Genomic DNA, 17,557 nt, shown 5'->3' on the forward strand with positions numbered 1-17,557 from the left:
CCAACCATCCCCGGCCTTCCCGCTGCAGTTTGACAGTCTGTTCGAGGCAGCTCTGCCTCTGTATCTATTATTATTCAGAAGTTTATAATGGTCTCTATTATCCATGAATGAGTGAGATCATGTGGTATTTTTCCTTCATTGACTGGTTTATTTCACTTAGCATAATGCTCTCCAGTTCCATCCATGCCGTTGCAAATGGTAAAAGTTCCTTCCTTTTTACAGCAGCATAGTATTCCATCGTGTAGATGTACCACAGTTTTCTAATCCATTCATCTACTGATGGACACTTAGGCTGTTTCCAGATCTTAGCTATGGTGAATTGTGCTGCTATGAACATAGGGGTGCATATATCCTTTATTTTTATTATTATTATTAGTTAAGGTATTACAAATGTGTCCTCATCCTCCCCATTAACCCCCAACCTCCCCCACCCCCCACCCCGCACACTCATGCTCCCATCCCCCTATTGTCCATGTCCATTGGTTTGGCTTATATACATGTATACAAGTCCTTCGGTTGATTGCTTCCCCTTACCCCCGCCCTCCCCTACTTTCCTTCTGGGGATTGATAGCCTGATCGCTGTTTCTCAGTCTTTGGGTCTGTCCCTTTTCATCAGTCTATGTTGTTCTCTATAATCCACAAATGAGTGAGATCACGTGGTATTTATCTTTCTCTGACTGGCTTATTTCACTTAGCATAATGCTCTCCAGTTCCATCCATGCTGTTGCAAAAGGCAAGAGTTCCCTTTTTTTTACAACAGCATAGTATTCCATCGTGTAGATGTACCACAGTTTTCTAATCCATTCATCTGCTGATGGGCACTTAGGCTGTTTCCAAATCTTAGCTATGGTGAATTGTGCTGCTATGAACATAGGGGTGCATATATCCTTTCTGATTGGTGTTTCTGGTTTCTTGGGATATATTCCTAGTAGTGGGATCACTGGGTCAAATGGGAGTTCCATTTGTAGTTTTTTGAGGTAGCTCCACACTGTTCTCTACAGTGGCTGCACCAGTCTGAATTCCCACCAGCAGTGCAGAAGGGTTCCTTTTTCTCCACATCCTCTCCAACACTTGTTGTTTGTTGATTTGTTGATGATAGCCATTCTGACAGGTGTGAGATGATAACGCATTGTCGTTTTGACTTGCATCTCTCGTATAATTAGTGACTTTGAGCATGTTTTCATATGTCTTTCGGCCTTCTGTATGTCCTCTTTCGAAAAGTGTCTAACTAGGTCCGTTGCCCATTTTTTTATTGGATTGTTTATCTTCCTTTTGTTAAGTTTCATGAGATCCCTGTAAATATTGGAAATTAAACCCTTATCGGTGGTATCATTGGCAAATATGTTCTCCCATGTAGTGGGTCTTCTTGTTGTTTTGTTGATGGTTTCCTTTGCTGTGCAAAAGCTTTTTATTTTGATGTAGTCCCATTTGTTTATTTTCTCTTTAGTTTCCATTGCCCTAGGACAGGGGTGGGCAAACTTTTTGACTCGAGGGCCACAATGGGTTCTTAAACTGGACCGGAGGGCCGGAACAAAAGCATGGATGGAGTGTTTATGTGAACTAATATAAATTCAAAGTAAACATCATTACATAAAAGGTTACAGTCTTTTTTTTCAATAGTTTTATTCATTTCAAACGGGCCGGATCCGGCCCGCGGGCCGTAGTTTGCCCACGGCTGCCCTAGGAGCATTATCAGAGAAGAAATTCCTTCAGCATATGTTTGCGATTTCGCTGCCTGTGGATTCCTCTAGTATTTTTATGGTTTCCCATCTTACATCTAAGTCTTTTATCCATTTTGAGTTTATTTTTGTGTATGGTGTGAGTTGGTGGTCTAGTTTCATCTTTTTGCATGTATCTGTCCAATTTTCCCAACACCATTTATTGAAGAGACTGTCTTAACTCCATTGTATGCTCTTGCCTCCTTTGTCGAATATTAATTGGGCATAGTGGTTTGGGTCGATTTCTGGGGTCTCTATTCTATTCCATTGATCTATATGTCTGTTCTTGTGCCAGTACCAAGCTGTTTTAAGAACAGTGGCTTTCTAATACAGCTTGATATGTGGTATTGAGATCCCACCTATTTGTTCATTCTCAGGATTGATGCAGCTATTCGGGGTCTTTTTTTATTCCAGATGAATTTTTGGAACGTTCGTTCTAGATTTGTGAAATATGCTGTTGGTAATTTAATGGGGATGCATTGAATCTATAAATTGCTTTGGGTAGTATGGACATTTTGATGATGTTGATTCTACCAATCCATGAACATGGTATATTCTTCCATCTGTTTATGTCTTCCTCTCTTTTTTCAGTGTCCTGTAGTTTTCAGCATATAAGTCTTTTACCTCCTTAGTTAAGTTTATTCCTAGGTATTTTAATTTTTTTGGTGCAATGGTAAATGGGATTGCTTCTGTAGTTTCACTTTCTGTAAGTTCACTATTGGTGTAAAGAAATGCCATGGATTTCTTAGCATTAATTTTGTATCCTGCTACATTGCCAAATTCATTTATTAAGTCTAATAATTTTTTGATGGAGTCTTTAGGGTTCTGTATGTACAGTATCATGTCATCTGCAAATAAGGACAGTTTTACTTCTTCTTTTCCAATCTGGATGCCTTTTATTTCTTCTTCTTTTCTGATCGCAACGGCTAGTACTTCCAGTACTATGTTGAACAGGAGTGGTGAGAGGGGGCATCCCTGTCTTATTCCTGTTTTTAGGGGGAATGGTTTTAGTTTTTGCCCATTGAGTATGATGTTGGCTGTAGGTTTGTCATATATGGCTTTTATTATGTTGAGGTATGATCCCTTAATTCCTATCTTGCTGAGAGTTTTTATAAAGAAAGGGTGTTGGATTTTGTCAAATGCTTTTTCCGCATCAATTCATATGACTATGTGGTTTTCATCTCTCAATTTGTTTATGTGATGTATCACGTTTATTGATTTGCGGATATTGTACCATCCTTGCATCCCTGGGATAAATCCTACTTGGTAATGGTGTATGATCTTTTTGATGTACTGCTGGATCCGATTAGCTAGGATTTTGTTGAGGATTTTGGCTTCTATGTTCATGAGGGATATTGCCCTGTAATTCTCTTTCATTGTATTGTCTTTATCTGGTTTTGGGATTAGGGTGATGTTGGCTTCATAGAATGAGCTGGGAAGTGTTCCTTCCTCTTGGATCTTTCGACATAGTCTGAGGAGGATAGGTTTTAGGTCTTCCTTGAATGTTTGGTAAAACTCCCCTGTGAAGCCATCTGGCCCCGGGCTTTTGTTTGCTGGAAGCTTTTTGATTACTGCTTCGATTTCCTCCATAATTATTGGCCTGTTGAGATTTTTAGATTCTTCCTGGTTAAGTTTTGGAAGGTTGTATTTTTCTAGGAATATGTCCATTTCCTCCAGGTTGTCTAGTGTGTTGGAGTAGAGTTGTTCATAGTATTTTCTAACAATCCTTTGTATTTCTATGGGGTCTGTTGTTATTTCTCCTCTTTCATTTCTGATTTTGTTTATTTGGGTCCACTCTCTTTGTTTCTTGGTAAGCCTGGCTAGAGATGTATCAATATTGTTTAGCCTTCCAAAGAACCAACTCTTGGTTTTGTTGATCTTTTGTATTGTTTTTTTGGTCTCTATGTCATTTATCTCCGCTCTGATCTTTGTTATTTCCTTCCTTCTGCTAAAGGTGGGCTTTTTTTGTTGTTCTCTTTCTAACACTTCAAGTTGTAGAGTTAGGTCATTTATTCTCATTGTTTCTTGTTTCTTGCAGTAGGCTTGTAGAGCTATGAACTTCCCTCTCAAGACTGCTTTTGCTGTGTCCCATAGGTTTTGGATTGTTGTGTTTTCACTGTCATTTGTTGCCATGATGTTTTTCATTTCTTCTTTGATCTCACTGGTAACCCAGTCGTTGTTTAATAGCATGCTATTTAGTCTCCATGTGTTTGATTTTTCTGGACTGTTTTTGTTGTAGTTGATTTCCAGTTTTATGCCTTTGTGTTCTGAGAAGATGCTTGATATGATTTCAATTTTCTTGAATTTGAAGAGACTTTGTCTGTGACCCAATATATGGTCTATCTTTGAAGATGGCAAATGTACACCTGAGGAGAATGTATATTCTGTGGCTTTGGGGTGAAATGTTCTGAAGATGTCAATTAATTCCATCTGATCTAGTGAGTCATTTAGGATTGATGTTTCTTTGCTGAGTTTCTGTTTAGAGGATTTGTCCAGTGGTGATAATGGGGTGCTAAGGTCCCCTACTATGATTGTATTGCTGTCAATCTCTCCCTTGATCTCCTCCAGAAGATTTCTTACATATTTGGGTGCTCCTATATTGGGTGCATATATATTTACCAGAGTTATTTCTTGTTGGACTGCTCCCTTTAGTATTATGAAGTTGCCTTCTTTATCTCTTTTTATGTCCTTCACTTTGAGATCTAATTTGTCAGATATCAGCATTGCTACCCCGGCTTTTTTTTTCCACTTCCATTGGCCTGAAAAACCTTTTTCCATCCCTTCACCATCAGTCTGTGTGCGTCTTTCTTTCTGAGGTGGGTTTCCTGTAGACAGCAGATCATATATCCTTTCTGATTGGTGTTTCTGGTTTCTTGGGATATATTCCTAGAAGTGTGATCACAGGGTCAAATGGGAGTTCCATTTGTAGTTTTTTGAGGAAACTCCATACTGTCTTCCATAGTGGCTGCACCAGTCTGCATTCCCACCAGCAGTGCACAAGTGATCCTTTTTCTCCACATCCTCTCCAGCACTTGTTGTATATTGATTTATTGATGATAACCAGTTTGATAGGTGTGAGATGGTACCTCATTGTTGTTTTGATTTGCATCTCTCGGATGATTAGTGACTTTGAGCATGTTTTCATATGTTCCTTGGCTTTCTGAATGTCCTTTTTTGAAAGGTGTCTATTTAGATCCTTTGCCCATTTTTTTATTGGATTGTTTATCTTTCTTTTGTTAAGTTGTATGAGTTCACTATGAATTTTGGAGATTAGGCCCTTATCAGATATGACATTGGCAAATATGTTTTCCCACACAGTGGGTTTTGTCATTGTTTTGTTGATGGTTTCTTTTGCTGTGCAGAAGCTTTTTATTTTGATGTAGTCCCATTTGTTCATTTTCTCTTTAGTTTCAAGTGCCCTAGGAGCTGTATCAGTGAAGAAATTGCTTCGGCATATGTCTGAGATTTTGTTGACTTTGGATTCTTCTAGAATTTTTATGGTTTCCTGTTGTACATTTAAGTCCTTTATCCATTTTGAGTTTATTTTTGTGTATGGTGTAAGTTGGTGGTCTAGTTTCATTTTCTTGCATATATCTGTCCAATTTTCCCAACACCATTTATTGAAGAGACTATCTTGACTCCATTGTATGTTCTTGCCTCCTTTGTCAAATATTAATTGAGCATATTGGTTCGGGCCAATTTCTGGGCTCTCTATTCTATTCCATTGATCTATATGTCTGTTCTTGTGTCAGTACCAGGCAGTTTTGAGAACAGTGGCTTTGTAATACAACTTGATATCTGGTATTGAGATCCCACCTACTTTGTTCTTTTTCAGGATTGCTGCAGCTATTCGGGGTCTTTTTTTATTCCAGATGAATTTTTGGAGAGTTCGTTCTAGATCTGTGAAGTATGCCATTGGTATTTTAATGGGGAGTGCGTTGAATTTATAGATTGCTTTGGGTAGTATGGACATTTTAATGATGTTGATTCTACCAATCCACGAGCACGGTATGTTCTTCCATCTGTTTACGTCTTCCTCTATCTCTTTTTTCAACATCCTGTAGTTTTCCGAGTAGAGGTCTTCTACCTCTTTAGTTAAGTTTATTCCTAGGTAGCTTAATTCTTTTGGTGCGATGGTAAATGGGATTGTTTTTATAATATCTCTTTCTGAAAGTTCACTATTGGTGTGTAGAAATGCCTCAGATTTCTTGGGGTTAATTTTGTATCCTGCTACATTGCCAAATTCATGTATTAAGTCTAGTAGCTTTTTGATGGAGTCTCCAGGGTTTTGTATGTGTAATATCATGTCATCTGCGTATAAGGACAGTTTTACTTCCTCTTTTCCAATTTGGATGCCTTTTATTTCTTCTTCTTGCCTAATTGCAATGGCTAACACTTCCAGTACTATATTGAACCAGAGTGGTGAGAGGGGGCATCCCTGTCTTGTTCCTGTTCTTAGGGGAAATGGTGTTAGTTTTTGTCCATTGAGTATGATGTTGGCTGTGGGTTTGTCATATATGGCTTTTATTATGTTGAGGTATGATCCTTCTACTCCAACCTTACTGAGAGGTTCTATCAAAAATGGGTGTTGAATTTTGTCAAATGCTTATTCCGCATCAATTGATATGACCATGTGGTTTTTTTCTTTCAATTTGTTTATGTGATGTATCACGTTTATTGATTTGCGGATATTGTACCATCCTTGCATCCCTGGGATAAATCCAACTTGGTCATGGTGTATGATCTTTCTGATGTACTGCTGGATCCAATTTGCTAGGATTTTGTTGAGGATTTTGGCATCTATGTTCATGAGGGATATTGGCCTGTAATTCTCTTTTATTGTGTTGTCTTTACCTGGCTTTGGTATTAGGGTAATGCTGGCTTCATAGAATGAGCTCGGAAGTGTTCCTTCCTCTTGGATTTTTTGTAGTAGTCTGAGGAGGACAGGTTTTAGTTCTTCCTTGAATGTTTGGTAAAACTCCCCTGTGAAGCCATCTGGTCCTGGGCTTTTGTTTGCTGGAAGCTTTTTGATGACTGCTTCAATTTCTTCCATAGTTATTGGCCTGTTGAGATTTTTAGATTCTTCCTGATTGGGTTTTGGAATATTGTATTTTTCTAGGAATTTGTCCATTTCCTCCATGTTGTCTAGTTGGTTGGAGTAGAGCTGTCCATAGTATTTTTTAACAATCATTTGTATTTCTGTGGGGTCTGTTGTTATTTCGCCTCTATCGTTTCTGATTTTGTTTATTTGTGTCCTCTCTCTTAGCTTCTTGGTGAGCCTGGCTAGAGGTTTCTCAATCTTGTTTACCCTTTCGAAGAACCAGCTCTTGGTTTCATTGATTTTCTGTACTGTTTTTTTGGTCTCTATGTCATTTATTTCTGTTCTAATCTTTATTATCGCCTTCCGTCTGCTCACTCTGGGCTTTTCTTGTTGCTCTCTTTCTAATTCTTTGAGTTGTAGAGTTAGATGATTTACTACCATTTTTTCTTGTTTTTTGAGATAGGCCTGTAGAGCTATAAACTTCCCTCTCAGGACTGCTTTCATTGTGTCCCATACGTTTTGGATTGTTGTGTTTTCATTGTCATTAGTTTCCAGGATGTTTTTAATTTCTTCTTTGATCTCATTGGTAACCCAATCAATATTTAATAACATGCTATTCAGCTTCCAGGTGTTTGAGTATTTTGGGTTGTGTTTATTGTAGTTTATTTCTAATATTATGCCATCGTGGTCTGAGAAGATGCTTCTTATGATTTCAATCTTCTTGAATTTGGGGATACTTTGCTTGTGACCCAATATATGGTCTATTTTTGAATATGTCTTATGAGCACTTGAGTAGAATGTATATTCCCTGGCTTTGGGGTGAAGTGATCTGAAGATGTCTATTAAGTCCATCTGATCTAGTGAGTCATTCAGGATTGCTGTTTCTTTGCTGATTGTTTGTCTAGAGTACTTATCCAGTGCTGTCAGTGGTGTATTAAAGTCTTCTACTATGATTGTATTGTTGTCGATCTCTCCTTTGATATCTTCCAGGAGTTTTTTTATGAATTTGGGTGCTCCTGCGTTGGGCACATATATGTTTACCAGGGTTATATCTTCTTGTTGTATTGATCCCTTTAGTATTATGAAGTAGCCTTCCTTATCTCTTGTTATGGCCTTCACTTTGAGGTCTATTTTGTCCGATATAAGTATTGCTACCCCAGCTTTCTTTTCCTTTCCATTTTCTGAAAGATATTTTTCCATCCTTTCACTTTCAGTCCGTGTGAGTCCCTTCTAATGATGTGGGTCTCTTGTAGACAGCAGATGTATGGGTCATGTTTTTTTTATCCATTCAGCCACTCGATGTCTTTTGGTTGGAGCATTTAGTCCGTTTACATTTAAAGCTATTATTGAAAGGTACTTGTTTGTAGCCATTTCTATTTTTTTGTGTGGCTGTTTTCTTTCTGAGATTTTGATTTCTTCTTTTTACACCAGTCCCTTTAGCATTCCTTGCATTGCTGGCTTGGTGGTGATAAACTCCCTTAGCCTTTTTTTTTCTCTGTGAAGCTTCTTATTTCCCCTTCAAGTTTGAATGCTAGCCTTGCTGGATAGAGTATTCTTGGATTCAGTCCTTTGCTTTGCATCACTTTGTAAATTTCTGTCCATTCTTTTCTGGCCTGATGTGTTTCTGTTGAGAAATCATTTGACAATCTAATGGGAGATCCCTTGTATGTAACTTTCTGTCTCTCTCTTGCAGCCTGTAAGATTCTCTCTTTGTTCTGAACATTTTCCATGGTAATTATGATGTGTCTTGGTGTGGGTCTTTTTGGGTTCACCTTGTTTGGGACTCTCTGGGCTTGTGTGACTTTTTTCTTCCCCACCTCAGGGAAGTTTTCTGATATTATTTCTTCGAATAGGTTTTCTAATCCTTGTTCATCTTTCTGTTGTTCTGGCACCCCTATTATTCATATGTTGTTTCATTTCATGTTGTCCCAAAGCTCCCTTAAGCTCTCCTCCTGTCTTTTAATTTTTTTCTCCAATTGCAGTACATTTTGGGTGTGTTTTGCTTCCTTGTCTTCTAATTCGCTAATTCGGTCCTCCACTTTTCCTAGTCTACTGTTGATACTTTCAATGGTGTTTTTATTTCAGCTATATCACTCTTCATTTCTTCTTGGGTCTTACTTAAGTTGTTGATTTTTTCATCTGTTTCTTCTAGCTTCTTCCATATGTTATTGATTTTTTCATCTGTTTCTTCTAGCTTCTTGCAGAAGTTGTTGATTTTTTCCTCCATCCGGTTTATGCACTCTAGGACCCTTATTCTGAATTCTTTTTCTGTCATGTTGCATGCCTCTGTATTACTTAGCTGCTTTTCTGGAGAGTCCTCCTTCTCTTTCCTTTGGGGGTGTCTTTGTCTACCCATGTTTGATCTCACTGACATATCTAGACGTTGAGTCATTCAGTGGCTGCTCCCTGGGTGGCAGTGGCTCCTTGGGCTGTGGTTGCTCCTCGGGCGGTTGCGGTAGCAGCTGCTCCTCAGTTGGCAGCAGCTCCTCTGGTGGGTGCTGTTCACAGCTGTGGTGGCTCTTCTTGCTGGTGGTGGGAGGCTTCACGTACAGCTGCTGTTCCTCAGACAGAGGGTGTGGTGCTCAGGAGGCTGCTGTTGCTTGGATCTGCTGCATTGATTTAAAGGCACAAAATACAACACAACAAGGCAGCACGTACCAGGCACTTTCCAGGGGAGTTCTGCCCTTCCCGGCTGCAAACCATCTCACCAGCTGAGTAAGTTCGCCAATTCAGGGTGGGTGTTATTAGTTTCAGCTGCTCACTCTATTTGCTCCGGGACATGACCTGGGACGCATCTGCCTATATCGCTGCCATCTTCCGTAATCCCAGGTTCTCAACAAAAATTCTTTACAGGATTAAATGTTTCTTACATTGACATTTACTTAGTGTAGTGCAACAGGATTGCAAAGAAGCTCACTCAGGGCCACCCCTCAGACCCAGACCTGGCCCTGGGATGCAGCAAAGGGCTCATCAAGCCTGCCAGATGCTGCCACATTGGGGGAACTTGGGTGAGTTGTCTCTGGGATCCAGGACCTTGCCTTGCTTGTGGTAGAGGGTCTGACTTTATTTGAGCTGTTTTGTTTTTTAAATCACCAAGGTGGAACTAAGGTTATTGTTGGGGTCCAGCATTGGGGTCCAGCCCCAGTGGATCCAGGGATTCCCAAAGGTGTGGACGGAGTCGGCCAAGAATGAAGGACACAGAGACAGTGTTCAGTTGATCAGCATAGCCAGATTCTCTCTTTATTCTCCTGTTACATCTGTATTTATACTATTTGATCCTATAAGCATGCCTCTATAATCACATCATGGTATGTTTTGGGTCCTCCCTTGACCTTCTACAGTTCCTTGTTTCACGTCCATAGTTTCTTATCTGACCTTTGCCAAAAATCCCATCTTCATCTAGTTCTGTTGAGTTTAATCCTATCCATTCTATTCCAAAGGTTAGGGCTAGTTATCTCCATTCCAAGGTCACTACTCTACTGTTCTGTTAAGCTACAAGGAAGTAACTGAAGGAGATTATCCTAAGTAAAGATTATGTAGCTTAAGCATGATTGTTCGTAGTTAAGGTGATTAACTACCTGCCTGGCACTTAGTTAAGGGGTTTTACTGATTTATTCCCTTCCTTAGTCCTGTTAATCCCTAACTCCAGGGAAAAATCCCCACCTGGGGAAACAACCTTTCTCGGGGAGGTGGCCCTCATAACGCTAAGAAGGGGAGCAAACATATTAAGAACAGTACGCCAGGTCCCTTGAAACATACGCTGTGCAGATGTTTCTTCCTTGTAGCGACTGTGTCAATCAACAAGGATGGACAGGCCTCCAGCAGGTTATGGGTTGAAAGAACCCAGGCTAAAGTGAGACAGGAGGAAAAATGAGTGGCTGGTTTTTAACTTAGGCTTTTTCATTGGAATTGGTTTCATAGGGACTGAACAAATCCTTCATTGTATAAATTAAAGCTGAAGATTTAATTTAAAATTATATCAACTTAAAACGGCCAAAATATAGTTGTCTTTGGGTGACTAAATTAATTTTTAATATACTTTTATTGACTTAAGAGAGGAATGGAGAGAGACAGGGAGATAGAAACATCAATGATGAGAGAGAATCACTGATTGGCTGCCTCCTGCATGCCCCACACCAGGTATTGAATCCAAAACCCAGGCATGTGCCCTGGCCCAGAATCAAACTGTGACCTTCTGGTTCATAGATCGACACTCTACCATTGAGCCATGCTGGCCTGGCTAAATTAAATTTTTGCATGCAAAAATTAGAAAAATTCTGGCTATAAAATTAAACTGAATGAATGGGAAGTGTATATTTCTTTGGAAATTAAAAGTTCCTAGGAGAAGCACAGATAAAATCTTTTTTAGAAAAGAAATTAATAAGATTTTAGAGACTGTCTCTGAACTCTTCTGAAACTAATAAATGCCTGCACCCCATTCCTCTGCCTTCTATACTTCCTCCACTATATCCTTTGCTCTCTGAACTTCCTTGTCTGTACTTTCACTTCCCCTCCCTTCTTCTTTTCTCTTCTATCTCCTCCCCTACCACTCCCTAATAATTTAAGGGAAATTGAGAATAGGAATTCTAACAGCTCCTTTTGGAAAAAAGCTGGTGTCAGGAAGAGAAGAACCAGCAACTGTTCCCAATTTTCTCTAGGTCTCTATGGGTTCACAAAGAAATTTAACTGTTAGAACATGTAATCCTGACTATTTTAACCTATTCCAATTGATTTATCTAAAACCAACAGAATTACTAAATAAGGTTCACAGGAAAACTCCCGTAAAGAAGTCTGTCCACTTTAAGGATTATAGGAAACAAATCAGATTTAGAAAAACAAAAATAGGAACAAGTATAGGGCTGCTCTTAGGACTCGGAGAAGGTACTTCCCCTTCTTCTTATTGATAGTTTAGGAGAAATAAAATAACATATAAAAGGGAGAGCTTAAATTACATGTATGAGCCCCTGTAATTTTCCTGTCCTTTCAGTAAAGAAACCAAATGGAAAAAGATGGAGATTTGTACAAGGTCTCAGAGCTATAAATAAGCTAGTTATTCCCAGACATCCTGTGGTTCCAAATCCACATACCTTATTATTAGCTATTACTGTGACTGCCAATATTTTTCAGCAATAGATACCTGCAGTGCCTTTTCAGCATACCCATTCACCTTGGAAGATTACAAGTTTACTTGGACAGCAATGTCTCAGGGATATAGAGTCCCACCTATTGTCTTAGATACTAAAAGCTGGTTTAAATGATGTTAAATTTCTTAGAGATTCCACTCTAACCCTATATGTGGGTGATTTAGTTTTAGACTCTAGAAAATTACTAGACTCCCAAAAGAACACAATACACCTATTACAACAGCTAGCTATAAAGGGGCATGGATATCAAAGAACAAGTTCTGATTATGTTTACCTCAGGTAAAACAATGTATTTTTTTTCATGTATAAGATGCCTCCATGTATAAGACGCTCCCCACTTTTCCAACCCAAAATTAGGAAATCAATATTTTAAACATAAAACAGAACACATTTTTGTTTAGTAATTACCGCAGGTAATGTCTACATATCAGTCCTATGATTTTATGCAGCATAACACCTTATTCAGCCTCTGTTGCATCACTACTCTCTTCTTCATCAACTTTTATTGTATCACTGCTGTCTTCTGAGTCACTCACTGTCTATATATGTGAGATCATCCTCATAAGCTGGTAGCATTTTCTGACCTAACTTTGTTCGTGTTCTCATGACCAACCCTTCTCTCCTCATGACCTTGAAGCACCATGCCTTTCCAGTAAAATCAACAATGTTCATTTTGCTTGCAAACATTCTTGCCTGACATTGAATAAGCTTGGTTGACACACATAAGGCGCTCTGGTGCTGCTCCATGATCCAAGTCTTAAGCCTCTGCTCCAAGTTTGCCCATTTTGCTGGTTTTGCTCTTAAGTCCTCCTTCTTTTTTGGCACCTTAAGGAGTTGTTCTTCCTGTTTTCTCCACTGTCTGATCATACACTCAGTGGGAGGAGGTCCAAATTGTCTCTCTGCAGCTCTATTTCCATGCTCTTTTGCATAGCTGATTACAGTTTGAATTTTGCAGAGTAAGACAATCACTTACTGGTATTTATCTTTCTATTTTTTGACATCTTTATGGGCTCAGAACACACCAGTCCCTGTTGCATCTGTGCAGTCTCCACTTCCTCCTCCAATTACGGCATCAGCTGACAATCAGTAACAATAAGGCTCATGATTGGAGGAAGCCTGTTTGACAAGCTATGGGCAGCTACACACCCGCTGGGCTCCCTCCTAGGCTGACTTCCGTGTATAAGATGCCCCTTGATTTTCAGTCTAACAATTTTAGAAAAAAATAGTGTCTTATACACAGAAAAATACGATACATTGGCTACCTAATATCTAAAGATAGAGTACTAAGTAACCCTGAAAAACTCTGAGGAATCCTATTTTTTCCTCTTAAAAAACAAAACAAAAAACAAACAAGAAAGCAGCTTAGAAGATTCTTTGGTTTGATTGTATATTGTTACAACTGGGTTCCAATTTTTTCATTAATGACTCAGCCTCTATATGATTTATTAAAATCAAATTGACCCGATCTAATTCAGTGGAATCCAAAAGGGAAACAAGCTATAAAATCTCTAAAGAATTATCTAAAGTTTCTACTCTGGGACACCTCAATTATAGAAATTTTAACTAAAAAAATATAGATCATCATAGACCTTTGGCTATTATAGTCACCAACTAGACTCAGTATCCAAAGGCCACCTTCCCTGCATGACAGACAAACAAACAAACAAAAGATAGTTATGGGCTCTCCTTTGTTTATGTTCCTCATTTTATTAAATCTCCACTGAATTCTCACATTCAACATTTTTGTCAGCCAACTGGCTCTTCCCTTCTTCACCTAATTGCACTTAAACTGAATGTAATAGTCTTAATCCAGCAACTATACTACTTTCTTTGCAGAATAAAGACCTAACTCGGGCTTGTCAATAGCCAATATTTACACTGGTAGTAGTTATGCCTTTGGTATAGGCCACAACTTTAGAATGTTGCAAAAACAACACGGCTTAATTTTCTTAGATGTCCCATAAAGGATGGAAAATAGGTTGCAGATCTATTAGATGTCATACAGAAATTTAATCAATTGGTAATTATCAAAATGTCAGGACATTCTCAAGCTACCACCATGGAAGCAAAAGGACATTATTTAGCTGATGCTACAGGTAGACCTGTTTTACCATTACCAAGGGATATATGGATAGGTTCCATATATCCAAACCTTTATGGCTCTCAGAGGCTACCCTAAGCTATGTGCTGTTTGTTAACCAAAAAATGTACCAAATGGTAAGAGACATTCCAAAAATCAGTAAATGGATTTATCAGTCCATCATCAACATTTGGGTGGCAACACAATTGTTGAAGTTAAAAAAACACACAAACAGCCACATCTCAGTAAATAAATTTAACTTATTTCAGCTTTTCCTTTCTAAGTTAGTAATTTTAATAAAAGTTATTGAATATATAGATATTTAAAAATAATATGAAATACTAAAACATTGATTGCTAATCAAATCATGGGTTCACCTGCTTTTGGCTCATGTTTCATAGGGCCTGTCAAGTAAATTTGGAACTGTTGCTTTGTTGGAGATGTGTTTCTTGAAATTGTGTTTGCCAATAGAGGAACCCATATTTCGAAAGGTTATGAAATGTGTTTATAAAAATCAATCTAAGGGATACTGGTTGCTTACTTTTTTGGTTGTCATTGGAAATAAAGGTTTCTAAAAGTTAGAAATTATAATTTAAAAAATTATATGGTTTTAGTAATAGAAGGCATAAGGTATGGAGATTCATTTTTAAGGGAAAAGGAAGAAAGTGAGTTGTTCTAAGAATAGTTATTTCTTTTTTTAAGGATAGTTATTTCTGAATAAATAATGTTTGTGAAAGTTGTAGAAACGTTTGTAAAAGGTTGTGAAAGTTTTATGTTTATAAAGAAAAAAATCCAGCTCAGCTCTCTATTGTTCTTTAGATTGGAGGCAAGACTTCCTTTTTTTTTTTTTTTTGAGCATTCCAGTTTAATTACATCCTTATCAACACCTGAGATGATCAGTCTTCCCCCCCCCTTAATGTATGTTTTTATTGATTTCAGAAAGAAAGGGAGAGGGACAGAAACATCAATAATGAAAGAATCATCCATCAGCTGCCTCCCGCAAGTCCCCCACCTGGGATCAACCCCATAACCCAGGCATGTTCCCTCACCAGAAATTTAACGATGACCTGCTGATTTAGGGGTCCATGCCCAACCACTGAACCACACCAGTCAGGGTGGAGCTAAGACTTTGTTTCCACAGCTCATTTATAGCCCTTGAAATTTCTATTTCAAGTCTAAAGAGATCTTCCTGCTTGGTAATTGGGATGTTCCCTCCCCTCTTCGTCTTCTTAAGAATTCTCAAGGGCAAATGAAAAAAATTGCATTTTCTCTGCAAAAATTAGTAATTCAAATTATGTGTATGGTTTTTATGTGATATGTGTTCATCTATATATTATGTGTGGTGCATTTTCAGCCTCCTGATGGCATTACTAGAGTTTAATCTTTTATTGCCCTGAGGAGATTAAATACTTATATAAATTAAGCTGAATTCTGTAGTCTGGACAAAATATTTAATATTAAAACTGCTTTGTTTGATTGACAGCTTTTAAAGTTATTACCATAAAAATAGGTTTCTTTTACCCAGGTTTACAAAATTTATGTTATAATTTTTTGGTTAAGTTTGTTTGACAACCTTCCAAAAGTTTAAATTATAAGAAATTGTTTTAACCGAGATGACTTTGAGTTATTCCAGTGGGCTCTGGAATATCTCAAGGATTTATTCTATCTCCTTATAAAAGTTTTTAAAACACTGAGGCCTATTTATTTTAGTATGCTTGAAATTATATGGGAAGCTTTACCAAATAAATATAGTAACTTCGAGAGAGAAACCAAGATGGCGGCACAGGTAAACACCGAAGATTGCTGCCTCACACAACCACTTCAAAAATACAACTAAAAGACTGAACGGACATCACCCAGAACCACAGGAAGGCTGGCTGAGTGGAAATTCCACAACTAGAAGGAAAGAGAAAAGCATACCGAGACTCAGAGGAGGAGCGGTGCGGAATTGAAACACTAAGGTGCGGAGGTTGGAGAGGAGCGGGCTGAAGGCTGCGGCCGTGGTTGTCTGTTTCAATCGGGAGGGAGTCTCAGACTCTGAGCTCCAGATCCGGGTGAGTCTCTAGGGACCCAGACTCAAACGGGAGAAGCAGGACTGTCTGGCATCGGTCGGAACTCGAGGGCAGCTTTCTCTCCAAGGTTTGCAGCAGTTGCTGGGACTCTGAGAGGCAGAGCCCCTGGGGACGGGACTGAGAACAGCCATAACTGCTCCCTCTGCCAGCCCTGTTGATCCCCTGGGACCCGCCCCACCCAAGCCCTGCACAGAGGCATTTGTCGGATAGCCTCAGGCAAAGGCTAGATTAGCACCTCCCTTGAGGACAGAAGTTCTCCCACTGCAGACACAGCTGATTCTCACAGCCAGTTGGCTTGGAGGTCAAATCCCACCCCCCCCCCCAGTATTTCCTACAACAATCAAGGCTTAACTACAACAAGACTGCGCACAAAGACCACTAGGGGGTGCACTAAGAAAGCATAAAAAATGCGGAGACAAAGAAACAGGACACAAATGGAGGATATAGAGCTCAAAACCACACTTTTAAGGTCTTTCAATAAGTTTCTAGAAACTGCCGATAAACTTAATGAGATCTACAAGAAATCTAATGAGACCCTGGATGTTGTGATAAAGGACCAACTACAAATTAAGCATACACTGATTGAAATAAAGAATATTATACAGACTCCCAACAGCAGACCAGAGTAGCGCAAGAATCAAGTCAAAGATTTGAAATGCGAAGAAGCAAAAAACACCCAACCGGAAAAGCAAAATGAAAAAAGAATCTGAAAATACGAAGATAGTGTAAGGAGCCTCTAGGACAGCTTCAAGTGTACCAACATCAGAATTATAGGGGTGCCAGAAGATGAGAGAGAGCAAGATATTGAAAACCTATTTGAAGAAATAATGACAGAAAACTTCCCCCACCTGGTGAAAGAAATGGACTTACAAGTCCAGGAAGTGCAGAGAACCCCAAACAAAAGGAATCCAAAGAGGACCACACCAAGACACATCATAATTAAAATGCCAAAAGCAAAAGACAAAGAGAGAATCTTAAAAGCAGCAAGAGAAAGAAACTCAGTTACCTACAAGGGAATACCCATACGACTGTCAGCTGATTTCTCAACAGAAACTTTGCAGGCCAGAAGGGAGTGGCAAGAAATATTCAAAGTGATGAATACCAAGAACCTACAACCAAGATTACTTTATCCAGCAAAGCTATCATTCAGAACTGAAGGTCAGATAAAGAGCTTCACAGATAAGGAAAAGCTAAAGGAGTTCATCACCACCAAACCAGTATTATATGAAATGCTGAAAGGTATCCTTTAACAAGAGGAAGAAGAAGAAAAAGGTAAAGATACAAATTATGAACAACAAATATGCATCTATGAACAAGTGAATCTAAAAATCAAGTGAATAAATAATCTGATGAACAGAATGAACTGGTGATTATAATAGAATCAGGGACATAGAAAGGGAATGGACTGACTATTCTTGGGGGGGAAAGGGGTGTGGGAGATGCGGGAAGAGACTGGACAAAAATCGTGCACCTATGGATGAGGACAGTGGGTGGGGAGTGAG

At 38.9% G+C, this 17,557-nt stretch overlaps 1 protein-coding gene across 1 annotated transcript in view; it reads right to left on the reverse strand.

Moving 5' to 3' along the window:
- Positions 1-17,557, reverse strand: part of TRMT2B (tRNA methyltransferase 2 homolog B) — a gene marked incomplete at its 3' end in the record, with an annotated part of 140,493 nt that overhangs the window by 15,881 nt on the left and 107,055 nt on the right. The gene's annotated exons all lie outside the window — the stretch shown is intronic.

The sequence above is a fragment of the Myotis nattereri genome (assembly GCF_964212035.1).
Source record: "Myotis nattereri genome assembly, chromosome: X".
NCBI classification, from domain to species: Eukaryota; Metazoa; Chordata; class Mammalia; order Chiroptera; family Vespertilionidae; genus Myotis; species Myotis nattereri.